At 36.8% G+C, this 15910-nt stretch overlaps 1 protein-coding gene across 4 annotated transcripts in view; it reads left to right on the forward strand.

The window, feature by feature from the left end:
- The window catches only part of SYNCRIP (synaptotagmin binding cytoplasmic RNA interacting protein), a 40271-nt gene extending 31838 nt beyond the window's left edge, over positions 1–8433 (forward strand). For 2 of the 4 annotated variants that reach the window (XM_032275338.1, XM_032275341.1), the window contains one exon: positions 1–3087. This exon is cut by the window's left edge. The gene's annotated coding sequence lies outside the window, so the exon portion shown is untranslated. Of the gene's footprint in view, positions 3089–8304 lie in introns of those variants that run through there. The other 2 variants (XR_004267978.1, XM_032275337.1) reach the window with 2 other exon arrangements.
- Positions 8434–15910: the final 7477 nt, after the last annotated feature.

A 15910-nucleotide genomic window follows, 5' to 3' on the forward strand; every position in this document is an offset into this window, starting at 1 on the left:
TAAGGTTTTATACACACCAGTTCCCCAGTAAATGCAAATTTAAGAAGAAAATTAGACATGTCATATGTTCAAAATGCTCATGGCAAACAATCATTTTGCATTCCTGCAAATAAAATTGTTTTATACTGTAAGCTGGAGGCGAGTGTAACTTATTTTTGTAATAAAGTTTTTATTTTTTTTATGTGTCATTAATATAAATGTGTGTTAGTGTAGAAATCTTCTGGTTTAAAAACTTAGAATTGCACACATTTCAGTATGTTTATTTGTACTTACATAATTTTAGAATAGTGGTTGCCAATAGCCTGTATGTTTCACATTAATTGGTTTTTTTGTTAACTAAATAAATCATTTTAGTATGTTGTATGTCAGTTACTGGGATAGCTGGGACATAGAGTGTAATTTAAAATTTGTCAATAAGTATTCATTGGAATATATGTAAATGTGCCTTGCCGGTTATTGAAACTTATCTACAAAATGAGTATGGGGTGACAAAAATTAGTTCCTGGTGCTTAATGAAACTTTCTGCCACTGATTTTATATATTACCCCGTGCTTTTTTAAAGTACATCTCTCTCAAAACTTAGTGTAAGTTTGAGGGCTACACAAAACATTTACATGTCATTCTAACATAATGAATATAATAGGTTGTGGAAAGTGGGTAAACTAAATGTAGCCTTCAGTAAAATTGAATCTCAGTGTAATCCTTGGTGCTGGCATTTCCTAGTTCCGAGGAGTTAAATGATCCCATCTAAGAGGTCATTGCCATGCCTATTGGCACTTTACTGTCATAGCATTTTTAAGGGACACTGTCAAGGTGTTTAAGTTAATTCTCAGAATTATTTGTTGGGATTTTAGGGCAGGTTTGTTTGACTTAAAGTAAGAACTGCATTGTCAAAGCTGAAAGATGAACACTTTTGTGAGTTCACAAATGTGTTCTTAAGAAAACATTAAAATATGGAGCTCTGGGTTTTCAAGACTATTTGGCATTCTTAGTTTGGGGACTTGGGAGGGAAACTGATAAAAAATTGTGAAGAATTGCTGGTTATACTTAAGGGTAATGTAAACAGTGGTGATGAAATGTATACACATCAAGTGAAATTACTTGACAGTGTTCATTTGAATGACTTTGAATTCAAGCCATTATAATTACTTTTAAAATTAAATATCATTTGCACTGTTCTGATAATGGGTGCAGTTTTTGAGCAATATAATCAGAGCTAAATATGCATGTAGTGATTAGTGATGTGAACAATTAACGTTCTGAGAAGAAATACTAACTGTGGTATTTTCAAACTTAAATTTCTGTAGTAAAATCAGTATCAAAGTCTTATCAGATCAAGGAAAACAGGCAATGCATATAAACATACTTTTGAATGTTGTGTGGCCTATAAAGCAATAATGCAATTTATGGAATGTCATGGGATATGAGAAATGGAAATGCAAAAATAACTAATCCTTTAGTAAAAATGTCAACATGTTTAAAGGGGGAATGTTAACTAATGTAGGTTATTGCTATTTGTGATTTGTTTATGGGTTCTTGGCTTTGACAGCTTCAAAGAATGGACAGACTTATGATAAATTTTGTATATATTGTCAAGGAAAGGGTCTTAAATCCAAGAGTCAGGTCCCTTCCTTGGGGTAAAAAAATGTATCTTTAAAGCATTCTGATTGTTAAAAAGAAATCTAACCAAAACGGACGCAAGATTTTGTTTCTGCAGACTACTTGGCAATCAAAAGTGATCATAAATTTAGTTTATCAGTTTTCAGAAAGTTGCTTTGTGAGAAAAGTGTGTTAGATACATTTTCCCAAGCATGCTTTTTGTGGAAGGTTTTCAGCCATTGCAACTGAGTCAGATGTTAAAAATGAAGGGAAAATTGAGTGTCGTGCACACCCACAAAACTATTGTACACTCATGATTGCAGTTTTGGTATGAGAAACTTTTCTACCAGTTATTGCAAACCTGACTTAAAATGTAAAGTTTCCTTATAAAATAGGAACAACGTAGAAATGGATTGAAGGGGTGATCTGAGTTATTGGATATAAAATATTTCCAGTAGAATGAACATCAAGCACGAGAGATGAAATTGACATATTCAGAACAGCTTTTTTGACTGCTAAGCCAAAAATTGTAAGAAACATAGCAAAAGATCCCTTATTATTAAAGAATATTATTATACATAATCTCTATTTTAAGGGGAGAAATTTAGAAGGGCTTCATGAATTTAGGAGAGGGTGCTAACCCTGCTTAGGTTCCCACCAGGATCATTTTTTCTCTAATTATGTATACCAGAAAATTTTCATCTGACCATAGATATTCACTGGTGGGTGTAAAATTAATGACTAAAGAACTTAAGTGACAATTACATAAACAGACTTGTGGGGATATTGTTTTAAGATGTAGTATTAATTACTCAGTGATTATACCACTCAATAGGGCATGCCACTCCTTTTCTTAAGAGGCTAATTATGAAGCAGTGCTCACAGGCATTTTTTAACTAGCAAATTAGTAGATGGACTTTTGGGGTCTGTCACTTTTTAAAAGTATTTAAGACTTAAATTCTATTAGCACCACAGTCTGCCTTCAGTAATACACCTAAAATATTTTTCAGGACCAGAAGCATTCAGTTTGAAAATCTTTTTGCAGATGCAAACCAGTATTATTATTAACGCTCTGGGTCAAAGGTTAGGTTTTTAATATTAACAGTAGTCTGGTAAATATTTAGAAGTCTGGCATTGAGAAACAAAAGCTTGTACCTGACTAGTATTTTTATTTAAAAAAATTAGTTCTGTTAGCTTATTTAAATTCTTTTATTTATCCATAGAATTTATATTTATTTCATTCTTTTCATCTCACTGAAAACTGTCTGCAGGCCCTTTGATTTGGATTAGATGTGTGAAGTACTGTCTTTTGCCAAAAACCTCAAATACCTGTTCTTTTCAAGTAGTGGGTTTGTGCTTGTTTGGAGATCAGTTCAAAAACTATCTGTACTATCTGTACTGCCTCTGATGTTAAGATTTTATGTATAGCATAAGGAAGCTAGCTCTGACTATATTTTCCTAAGAATAAAGACCTATTTTTGTAGCATGTCTTAGGATCTCCAGGAGTCCAAGAATTATTGTGAGTGTCCTCCATTTCATCACTTTTCACTTAACAGCTTTTAAGTAGACACTTGGAATCTTTAGAGGTCTGTCGCCCTTTGATTACCCATACATTCGAAATAACTAGCCAATGATCAAAAATTCCCCAAGATATCTTCAGTTGCAATCACATTACTGGAAGATGAATAGAATAAATGTATTAGGTTGGTCTTAATTTTTGATAGAAGTATTCTGTGGTCACATGTCATTGGATTTGATAAAGGTAGTCATTTGGAAAGAATCGGGGACTTGTCAATATATTTGTGGGTTTTGGCTTATACCCCTAGGATTTCGGGGAGGTTGGGGGAGGAGCAGTTTTGGCCACTTCCATCACGACAAGACTCCTTTTAGGTCACTAAGTGCAGGGTTTAGTTTCTGTTTTGGATTAACAAGATTTATATTGATTATTGAGAACAGACTTTCCACATTTCAGAACAGTCAAGGAAGTCTGAATAAGACTTTTGAGTGTGGGAGAAGTCCTAATAAACCATTTTGGAAACTAGCATCTCCCAAATGTTATATAGCTTTCTAAAATGGGTTTTTAACACAGTGGGATCAGAGTAAGATTATTATTAAAATAATATACTGTAAGCTTAATTGCCTAATTTTCTACTTTGTCTATAAAGTGACTTACAACAAGTTCTAATCTAGAAAGGAGTTATAAAGGTTATGTAATGTTTGTGAATTGTCATTTCTTGCCTTTTTTAGGCTTTCGCCTTTATTCTGAAAAGGAGATTGTTGCGACACAAACTCAACTTGTTTTGGAGAGGATTTTAGGAAGCCTAAGGGAGTTGGCATCTTCCATCATTTTGGATCTGCAGTTTTTGAGTTTTCAGGGCAGAAGGGCAAAGTATTTGGTGTGGACAAGTTGTTGCCAAAGACTAAAGAATAAGACCAGGGCTTGCTAACAATAAGAAGTCTGTTTTGTAGATTCTGTATGATAAAATTAGGTCTTGTAAATACAGAAACAACATGAGATACAAGAAGAGTTTCGACATATATGTTATGGCTCATTTAATGGTGTTAACTTTAAATGAGTTGAAATTTGAAAAACATGGAATTTGTGCAATATAAGTACTGCATCATTTAAACACAATTGCTAAAGCTAGGTGCATTTATATATTAAACTTGACGTTTTTAAGAGAATATCTTTAATATGTCAGTATGTTAATTGGTTGCTTTAATTGGAAGACTCAGGAATTAGGCCTCCACAGTTGCTTTAGGTTTATTTAACATGAAAAATTAGAAAAGCATATGTACACATTTTATTTCTCAGTTTTGTTTAATATTTGGAATATATTTAGAGGAAAACCAGAAATAAGCATCAAAGGTCATCTATAAAAATTGGCAGAAGATACTTTTTTTTTTTTTTGAGACACAGTCTCACTCTGTCACCCAGGCTGGAGTGCAAGGTGCGATCTTGGCTCACTGCGACCTCTGCCTTTGAGGTTCAAGTTACTGTCCTGCTTCAGCCTCCCAAGTAACTGGATCTACAGGCACGTCCCACCCCGCCTGGTTAACTTTTTTGTATTTTTAGTAGAGATGGGGTTTTACTGCGTCAGCCAGGTTGGTCTCCTCTCCTGACCTCGTGATCCACCTGCCTTGGCCTCCCAAAGTGCCGAGATTACAGGCGTGAGCCACTGCGCCTGGCCCACAATACACTTCATTTTCACTCTAGAACCATGTATATATGTAATAGAGTGACATCTACCTCCTTTGCATTTTTCCTTGAAATAGTAAAAATTCACTTAAATTTGCAGAAATTTAAGACAGGTTCAGTTCCCTTTTGGTGTCCTGTCTAACTTCAGGTACAGTTAAACATAGAATTAAAAGATGAAAAGCCTTTATTGTAAAATTGTCAGGTAACAAGTCCTAGTTATCTCTGGTTTCCTGGAGATTTATTTAGCATTTAGGAGAGGATCAACAAAGGGGCACAGCAAGCAGATACTGTAGTTAGTATTATTTTTTCCCTTATTTTTGCTTAGTATCTATCTTTTGATTAGTCTTTTTACTACATTTTATGGTAAATTTCTTCATGATTTATTTTACCTCCTTTTAGAATGGAAGCTCCTTGAAGGGCAGGGAAATATTGAGTAGGCAGGCATTTAAAAATATTCAAAATGATGTTCAGTTTGGTGGAAGTTTATTTGCCAAATGAGGCTTGTGACATGAGAACTTGAAAAAGGGAATCAAATATTTTGAACCACTTAATTTACAGCATGGAAAGGTTTTAAAAATGATCACAAAGTGCTAATGATTTAAGTAAATTAAGATGGAGCTCTTAATTTAAATTATCAATGTGACATTTTAAAGAATTATAAAATTGTCTTAAGTTGAGGAAACAGTTGGCCTTGTGATTTATAGACCTTTTTTAATATGTTAAAACAACCCTATGTGGAAGTGACTGTTTCTTTATTTGAAATTAAGAGGAAAAGGGTGCTCATAAGTCATCTATCTTTAGCAGTGAACTTAACAAAATCATTTGCATCAATTTTCCTTTATGCTGATGTGTGGTTTAATCTGTGCTGCTGAACAGGATAGTATCAATCTACAAGCCTCGTGTTTATAATTTCTTAATGAGGTGAGGAGGCGGTACTTGAAGATGGAATTTTGCTAATGAGAGTCCGGTTGGCTTTGAGTCTAAAGTTTTTAAAAGGTTCTTTTGCATAGCAATTTGAAGATGACAGAATAATGATACTTGAGAAAAAGCATGAAGCATAGATAACTAAAAATGATGTATTGACAGCTATTTCTGAGGGTAGTGTATATTGCTTACACTATCTTAAAATAACTTAGAGAAATGGTTACATCGATATGAATAGCCTTTTATTTACCTCCCAATTGATAGGTAGCTGAAATTCAATATAACCTGAAAAGTGAGGCTCTAGATTTAAGGCATTATTTCACTACATTATATATACCTTCTAATATCAGTGGTTATGAGTAAAAGTGGTATTTATGTTTACATATGCTTGGTTGGTGTCTTAACTTGATAGTTGCTCTTTTAAAATAGAGAAAGACCTGTCCATGAAGTCTACTCCCAGATAACCTCCTCTATTATCTCTTAAAATTTATTGATTTAAAAGAGTGGGTTGGCCAGGTGTGGGGCTCACACCTGTAATCCCAGCACTTTGGGAGGCCCAGGCAGACAGATCACCTGAGGCCAGGAGTTCAAGACCAGCCTGGCCAACATAGTAAAACCCTGTTTCTACTAAAAATACAAAAAAAAAATCTGGGCATGGTGGCATGCGACTGTAGTCCCAGCTACTCAGGAGGTTGAGTCAGGAGAAACACTTGAACCTGGGAGGCAGAGGTTGCAGTGAGATCACACCACTGTACTCCAGCCTGGGCAACAGTGAGACTCCATCTCAAAAAGATCTTGCTCTGTTACCCAGGCTGTGGAAGTCTGTGGCACCGTCGTAGCTCACTGCAGCCTCAAACTCCTGGGCACAAGCAATCCTTCTGCCTCAGCCTCCCAAAGTGCTGGGATTACATTGTGCCCAGCCTCTTGGTTACATTTATTTCTTGAAATACACTTGACCCTCTATTTAGATGAATTTTAGAATCTCTGACTTCATAAGGAAATAGTACACTGAGTAGTTTTCTTTCATTTTCAGGTATCCTTCCTTTCTTACTGTCAGGATTGTAACACTTTAGAATTGATTACCTTATACTTGCCTGTAGACTGAAGAGAGGCAAAACAAAATATATAATGTGCTTACCCATCCTCATCCATCACAGCTGTTTATATATGCACTGTCTTGCTCACTCTTGTAGAAATTTAAAAAATTACCAGTTTCTATTATTAGAAGAAGTATTAGTTCACATCAGTTTTCTCTTAGTGCTTCTGATTTTCTCAGATATTTGGTGATTATTCATATTTATCAAAGAACGATATTAGGAAAACTGGTGTTGCCTGGACTTGTCTACTGAGAAGGCTTATGGCAAGTTCTGATGTGAATGAGAAAATGAGGACTAACAGCCTTTTTTTTTTTTAGCTTTCCTGAGAGCAGCGAGGCAAGTAGAGTACCCTCTCCAGTGTCAGAAGAATTCTCAATTGCAGGAGTTCTGACCCTTCCCACGTTACTCACTTTGAGAGAGAGGTAGACCCTAAAAGCAATTTTACAACTGTCAAGTCTCAGCCCTTTCACTCCTGCAAACTAAGAGATTTTGCATTTTCCTATCCACTCATTTCTCCCGTGGAAAATGGCTCCTGCAGTTTGTAGCACTGAGTGCAAAATTAATATGAGCCTCATTTCTTCATCTTTTATATGAAGGAATATGAATTTATCTTTTGTATCTAAATTGTGCAATTTAGTATAAAAGGTGCTAGTTTTAAAATCGAACTGATAGTAAAACGCAGTAGCATGGTGCACATCCTGAATTAAGATGAATCTGTATTACCACATCTGCATTACTGCTTATTTAAAATATATTGTCTTGGAAAAGTACGTTTTACTTGGAAAGAGAATGGGTACATAGAGGACATTTTGTGACTAAGGATGCAAATTTAGTGACATTAATTGGAAAAAGTTTATTTTGGAAGGTGTTTTTTTTTTGTTTTGTTTTGTTATTTGCCTTTGAGATAGAGTCTCTGGTCACCCAGGCTGGCGTGCAATGGCGTGATCTTGGCTCACTGCAGCCACTGCCTCCTGGATTCAAGCGATTCTCCCAACTCCGCCTCCCGAGTACCTGGGATTACAGGAGCCCACCACCATGCCCAGGTAATTTTTTGTATTTTTGCTAGAGACAGGGTTTCACCATGTTTGCCAGGCTGGTCTTGAACTTCTGACCTCACGTGATCTTCCCGCCTCGGCCTCCCAAACTGTTGGGATTACAGGTATGAACCATTGCTCTCGGCCAGTTTTTTTATTTTTCTGGAGAGATGAGGTCTCCCTGTGTTGCCCAGGCTGGTCTCAGAACTAGGCTCAAGTGATTCTCCTACCTTGCCTCCCATTGTGTTGGGGTTACAGGCGTGAGCCACTGTGCCGGGCCTGAAAGGCCTCTTTGGAAATAGGTTCAGAAAATGTTTCAGCATTTAGTTTCTGAACATTTAAAAATAAACCATTGAGAATTTCTTTTTCCCCATTACATTTAACAGTTTGCCTTTGCGTCCTGTTTTAGCAAGGTAAAATTATTGGCAGGTAATGAAAATTATTTTGGCAGGTATCTCAAACCTACCTTCCAGATTTTGATGGGAGTCCATATGAATTTACTTGTGGAATATATTCTATACTTCTATCAACTCTGGTGATTAGGTTGTCTAATTTTCTACATCAAGGCACGTCAAACTTCTTGAGTCATTCTGGCCATTCGTACCTCATCAAGATATCAAAACAGTTCTTAATTAGGTTTTGTGATATTAAGTATTGACCGATACCAAGGAAGAAACTGACTTTCAAGGCATCTGGTACCAACAATCTTGGCTAAGTTTTTAATGATAATAGTATCTGGTAGCCACATATATAAGTGTATGTACATACATATATAAATATATACATAATAGGAAACTAAAGAGGAAAATAAATAATCTTAGTCAAGTAGTAGACCGAGATCTTTCAATTAAAATTTGAGGACATAAAACACTCTTAATTTTTCACACTAGTGTCTTACTCATATGGCTTTCTCTTTTTTTGAGATGGAGTTTCCCTCTTGTTGCCCAGGTTTTAGTGCAATGGCGCGACCTTTGCTTACTACAACCTCTGCCTCCTGGGTTTGAGCGATTATCCTGCCTCAGCCTCCCTAGCAGCTGAAATTACAGGCATGCAACACCACGACTGGCTAATTTTTTGTATTTTTTAGTATAGACGGGGTTTTTCCATGTTAGTCAGGCTGGTGTCGAACTCCCAACCTCAGGCGATCTGCCTGCTTTGTCCTCCCAAAGGGCTGGGATTACAGGTGTGAGCCACCGTGCCTGGCCTTGGCTTTCCCATTCTAACAAGCATGATCTGGCTTGTATATTCATTTTTCACATATACTAAGAAAGGGGTTGCTGAAATAAAATGCTATATGTGCATTAATGTAGTTTCCTTATTTCAACAACTTAGATAATTTCTCTTTTTTCAGGAGTTCAGATGAGAAACTGAAAATCTATTAGTCATTGGGGCATTTAATGGAAGCAGTTACATACAAACATTTAACCTCTCTGAGCCGGAGTTTCCCTATAAAAAGATAATTTTTCCAGCTCTCAACATATCCTATGGATAGGATATGTAGGATCCTGTTTTTAATTTTTTTTTTTTTAATTCTGCCTAGAGGAACTTTTTGCCTTCATGCTTTTTATATGGAGGTTTATTTTCACAAAAGAATAAACGTTACATTAAAAGGTAGACTTAATTCACCCTGTAATAAATGTATGAACATTTTGGTACATTATTTTTGTGATAGCTCTTTGAGGGAAAGACAGGGTAAGGTGACTCTTAAAGTTGAAGCTAACACTGAAGCCCTTAAGTTCTGAGGAAGGAAACTATCAAGCCATCATTACTCCACAAAGCATTATTCCCAGTTATTCCCAAATTCCCTAAATTACCATGTTAATGCACGAGTTGGGAGTTAACCAGAATCACATAGATGTTAGCTAATAGATGGATCTACTTTTGCGGTGGTAACTACATTTTAAAAAGTTTTGGAGTAAGTGTTCATTTATTCTGTTTCTTAGTTTGAAATTCCAGTCAAAATTCTCAATGCTAGTCGATCAATGAATCTGATAAGGAAATACAAGACAGTCTAGCTGCTAAACCAATCTCCTAAATCTTATTTATGTTAATTTTGTTCTCTAACAATTAGAGGACCACCATATAGTCCAAAATAGCATTGGTATTGTACCAGTGACTCCCCAAGTGTCTTTAGACTGAAAGGCCAAATATTTAATTATCAATAAACTATTTTATTGCACCTTTTCTAAAAGTGAGCTTGGTGGTTTTGGAATGATACCTCTTTTAAGTGAGTTTTCCTCCCTGCTCCCGCTTTTTTTTTTTTTTTTTTTAACACAGAGTCTTGCTCTTTTGCCCCCAGGCTGGAGTGCCGTGGTGCAATATCTGCTCACTGCAACCTCCGCCTCCTGGGTTCAGGTGATTCTCCCACCTTAGTCTCCCAAGTAGTTGGGATTATAGGCACCACCACCATGCCTAGCTAATTTTTAAATAGAGTCTGGGTTTCGTTCGCCACATGGGCCAGGCTGGTCTTGAACTCCCACTTCAGGTGATCCACCCGCCTTGGCCTCCCAAAGTGTTGGCATTATAGGCGTGAGCCACTGCCCCTGGCTTCTCGCTTTCTTCGCAGGATACCAGTGTCCCCATATGAAAATTGTATATTTTAAAGATTTAACTCTATGGCATTTATTAAATTTACTTAACTTTCTTGAAAAATCTTGGCACTTTGCCAGGTTGTCTCATCTTCCATCCTTACCTGTTGTTTCCTTGATCACATCTGTGTGGACTCCTGTTTTAGTGTCAGGGCTTCCTTGATCTATGTTAAGTGCAGTTCTGCATTTCAGCTGCCTGCTGTACACATTCAAGTGCTCCCTCTCATTAATATATCACATCCAGTCACATTTTGATAACTTATTGAAGAGGCCTGAAATGTCCTCTCTATCCAAGTCCTATTAGTCCTTTAGGAAGTTCAGATCTGGCAGAACTCCTTATAAATAAGTTAAACTTTTAAATGGCACATTTAATTTTACTGGTTATCTAGCTCCAGAGTCTACAACAGTATTGTCAAATAGAAATGAAAGCCACATACGTAATTTACTTAAAGTTTTATGGTTTGGCCCCAGTTAATCCTTCTAGTGTTATCTTCCATTAATAATGTCTGTAAAGAAACTGCCTGCCTTGTGTTTCTTTGGCTCATCTCAGTTTCTGATGTCTTGAATTCTGGCCCATTTTCTTCAACCAAAATAGGTTAAAATTATCTTACTATAGGCTCTTTAAAACCACCAACATCAGACGGGTACAGTGGCTCATGCCTGTAATTCCAGCACTTTGGGAGGCTGAGGTGGGTGGATCACCTGAGGTCAGGAGTTCGAGACCAGGCTGACCAATATGGTGAAACCCCATCTTTACTAAAAATTCAAAAATTAGCCAGGTGTGGTGCATGTGCCTGTGGTCGCAGCTACTCGGGAGGCTGACAGGAGAATTGCTTGAACCTGGGAGGCAGAGGTTGCAGTAAGCTGAGATCGTGCTACTATTGCGATCCAGCCTGGGTGACAGAGCAACAAGACTCCATCTCAAAAAAAAAAAAAAAAAAAATCCAACATTGTATCCCTGAGGAACAAGTACAGATGGGAGAACATCAAGATAAAAGTCTTCACTTTGCCTTCTGGGTACAAATAAGGCTATTAGCTGATTTTTCTTCTTTTGTATTGTTTTTTTTGAAATGGAGTCTTACTTTGTCACTTTGGCTGGAGTGCAGTGGTGCGATCTCTGATGACTGCAACCTCTGCCACCCGGGTTCAAGGGTTTCACCAGCCTCAGCTTCCCATTACAGGCACGTGCCACCATACCTAGCTAATTTTTGTATTTTTAAGTAGAGACAGGGTTTTGCCGTGTTGGCCAGGCTGGTCTCAAAACTCCTTACCTCAGGTGATCTGCCAGCTTCCCAATGTGCTGGGATTACAGGCATGCGCCACTGCACCCAGCTTTCTTTTATTATTTGTGCTATAGGTTTGTGATACAAAAAATTTATCAACCTCTGTTTAAAGGTAACTTTAGGAGCAAAAGTTTAGTTTTATTGTTTGTTTGGAGACGGGTCTTGCTCTGTCGCCTAGGCTGGGTTGAAGTGGTGCCATCTTGGCTCACTGCAGCCTGGACTTCTGGAGCTCAAGGGATTCTCCCACCTCAGCCTGTGACCACAGGTGTGTTCCACCACGCTCGGCTAATTTTTATTTGTTTTTTTTTTTTTTGAGACGGAGTTTCACTCTTGTTACCCAGGCTGGAGTGCAATGGCGCGATCTCGGCTCACCGCAACCTCCGCCTCCTGGGTTCAGGCAATTCTCCTGCCTCAGTCTCCTGAGTAGCTGGGATTACAGGCACGTGCCACCATGCCCAGCTCATTTTTTGTAGTTTTAGTAGAGACGGGGTTTCACCATGTTGACCAGGATGGTCTCGATCTCTTGACCTCGTGATCCACCCGCCTCGGCCTCCCAAAGTGCTGGGATTACAGGCTTGAGCCACTGCGCCCGGCCCTGTTGTTGTTTTTTTTTTTTTTGAGACAGTCTTGCTCTGTCATCCCGGCTGGAATGCAATGGCATGATCTCAACTCACTGCAACCTCTGCCTCCTGACTTCAAGTGATTCCACCCTGCATCAGCCTCTTGAGTAGCTGGGACTATAGGCATGAGCCACCACGCTTGGCTGGTTTTTATATTTTTAGTAGAGACGGGGTTTTACCATGTTGCCTAGGCTGGTCTCAAACTCCTAACCTCAACTGATCTGCCTGTCTCAGCCTCCCAAAGTGCTGGATTACAGGCATGTGTCACTGCCTGGCCCCTAATTTTTGTTGCTTTTTTTCTTGTAGAGGTTTCACCATGTTGCCTAGGCTGAAAGCCACAGTTTTAAAACATCTGACACCATTCGAAAATCTGCTCTTTCTATGCTTTGCAATAGCAGGAACCTTCAGAATCATTTAAATTACTGCTCCCCTTACAATTTATTTTTTGGCAGTGTGTATGTGGTAATTACAGTATTCTTTCCTCCATGATGGTAAATGATAGTTTCATATGTTGTTTTACATAGTAGAAAATAGGATGGAATTTGGCAGAGGTTTAAACCAATTTAAAAATAATTGTGTTAACATTTGAAAACTCAGTACTTGCAAGGGACTGTTTACATAGGGATAATGGTCATACGTGTCTTAACTCTGACGCTACTTAAGTGCCCCACAAAAATTGCTCTAGTTCTGCTATCAGTGTTTCTGTGAGTATTCTTAAAGTTTTCTTTTTAGCCACAGGAAATAAAGATCTGAAAATTGATATTTAAAAAAATTTTTTTTTTTAAATTTAACCTAAAAATAGAAGTGACACAACTGTTCTCTGAACATCTGGGGACAGCAGAGTTCTTCACTGTTTTGAGTACTTAAGGATACATCTTGAATTGTTTTACAAAATTGAAGACTATAGGCCATAACGCTAAAGATTCAGACTGTTTTAGAATCTTGTGTTCATGTGAGTTAAACCAAAATTCAATTGGTACCTGTCTTTGAATATATAGGGAAAATTTACCAATAAAAATTTTTCAATAAAATTTTCAAAATTATGATTCAAGATTTATACTTAGATATATTGAGTTTATTTTCTGGAGTCAGCTTGCCAAAAGAGGAAAAGTTTATTTTTAGTGAAGGTAAAAATTGATTTTAATTATTTGGTAGTAGTAACCCTTACTAGAAGAATATGAGCTGAAGTACCTATGTTAGTGATTCTCACTGTTCCAAATTGCATGGTGGTTTTTAGGACAACTTCAAAGAGCTTTAATTTTTATGTTTTGGGAAATAGCTTGTGAGGTAGGAAGGATTGCAAAGTTTTTCCAAAATATTTTCTGAAGTTAGTGAAGCCAGTTGAAATTTACTTAAACATTTGAAGTGATACAGTTAACATATTTAATAAACATTTGAAGTGATACAGTTAACATTTTTTTAAATGAAGGTAAACCACTGTCTGTAGTTGAGAAATAAGATGGAGTGTTTTACTTATTTAAGGGGTAATTTTAAAAATAAACAAAAGCATTGGCCTACAAGAGAATGGTGGTGGTGGATTATAAGTGCCTTTTCCAATCTTTAATATTCACCAACAGGTGAGTATATTTTCAGTTTCCAAGCAGTTATTTATTTACATATTCTGAAATTCTAGCTAGCTTCCTACTTCCCCAAAAGTGAGGCTTAAAAGGATGGCTATTTCATCCTAATTTAGAAAAAAGATGACAAATATGAAGTGCTTAATTTTTTTTGGTACTAAGATAATGAAACCATCCAGAATTTTATAATCAAAACGTGGCATTTAGCCAGGGAGTATCTATAGTTGAGCCACTGGCTCTATAACATTGTTTGTTCTTTGTATTTTCCCCCAGTGGAGGTTTTTCTCTCATGGCCATAAAAAGAGGGTTAAATGTGAAAATAATAACTGCATTTTGAACATCTCAGTCCCTCCACTCATAATAATTATTTAATGTTCTTCTTCCTTGAATTACATATTTTCTATTGTAATAAGTTCCTATTTTGAAAACCAAGGAAGTGAACATTTTTTGAAGAAGGCAGTTCAATGGCCTCTTTAACAGGTGTTTTATCCAGAGGTTGATACATAGGGATCGGTTGTGGGGAGGAGGGGGTGTTATGAAATGTAAAATTAAGGTTGTGAAAATAACATTAGGGTTGCCACAAAAGGTGAAATAAACCTTGATGAAGGGAAAAACAGCTTTGAGACAGGAGGCATCTGTGAGGGAGGCAGTGGAATGGCTCCCAGAGGTAGTATATCCATCCTCTTCCCGATATACTTGTGCCATAGAAATAATGACCCTCAACCTGTTAAAATATGGTTTACATTCAGGGTCATCAGAGTTTAGGCCTAATTTCTGCAATTCCAGGTATTCAGCATTACTTTGCAAAATTATGGTATGAACATAAAAAACATTTTGCTGGTGTGGTCGGGAGAATCAGGTTAAATTAAGTGGAAGCATTTTGGATACTTTGCCTAGTATTGCCTGACTTCTGAAAATTACAAGTGAAAGCAGAGATAAATCCTATTCTTTGCTCACATTATTTCCCACAGGCCTTTCCAGATCCTCATAGTTAAAAATTTCCCTGTCATTAAAAACAAAAAAAACAATTACAGCCTTTATGTATAAATCTGCTGCCCTTTATAACATTTTATGTGACTTGTTTGTTTCACTAGATTGTAAGCCTTTGGAGGTCAGAAAAAAAAATGCATCTAAATTAATTGTATCTGCCACCACATCTAGGACAGTGCCTTACACTTATTTGCTATTCAATAAATATATTCATTAAAATAATGGACATACTACTGGATTGCAATTTAATGTCTGAGCCCTTTAAATGAATGCATTATCAAACTTTAAACTTTCTATAGTTTGTCCATGTACACCTAGCACATGTGTGACATTTGTAGCATTTATAAAAAATTTACACATTTCATTGTACTGAATCTCCAAGGCTAGCAGTCTAACAGCACTGACTAGCAGAAATATAATGCAAGCTACATATGTAATTTCAAAGTTTCTAGTTACATTAAATACTTGTAGGCAACTATTTCCAAAACAATGTGTAATCGCTTTAAAACTAATTTTAATTTACATTTAATACTGTTTCCATGCTAAGTCTGAAATAACGAGCCACTTTTCAAGTGCTCAGTGAGCTCAGTTGAACTACTGACTTGTACTGGACATTGCTGATGTAGAACTGTAGGGTAGGTAGTTTCCATGGATCTCAACCTTTCTGGATCTCAGTTTTCCTAGAAATCAGGTATCTTAATATGTCATTTTCATTTTAGGTTGTTGTATCTAAAAGCTAATTGGTTTAGCTCATTATTGGCATGTTCATAAAGCTGTAAAATTTGAAAAAACAATTTTGTATTAAGCATTATACAAAGATATTTAACAGGTACTTTCCAACTTTCCACCTATTTTAATTGTCCCTGGCCCCCAATTTTATAAGATAGCTCTGTTTTAGAGTTGAGGTAGGAGTGAGAGAGATCAAGTGAACCTTGCTAACATGTTGCTAGTAGGAGATAAAGCTAGTTTCAGAACCAGGATTGACTGTGGGTATTCCAT

This window comes from Sapajus apella, unplaced genomic scaffold (assembly GCF_009761245.1).
Source record: "Sapajus apella isolate SASKATOON/1434 unplaced genomic scaffold, GSC_monkey_1.0 scaffold6, whole genome shotgun sequence".
In the NCBI taxonomy this organism is placed as follows: Eukaryota; Metazoa; Chordata; class Mammalia; order Primates; family Cebidae; genus Sapajus; species Sapajus apella.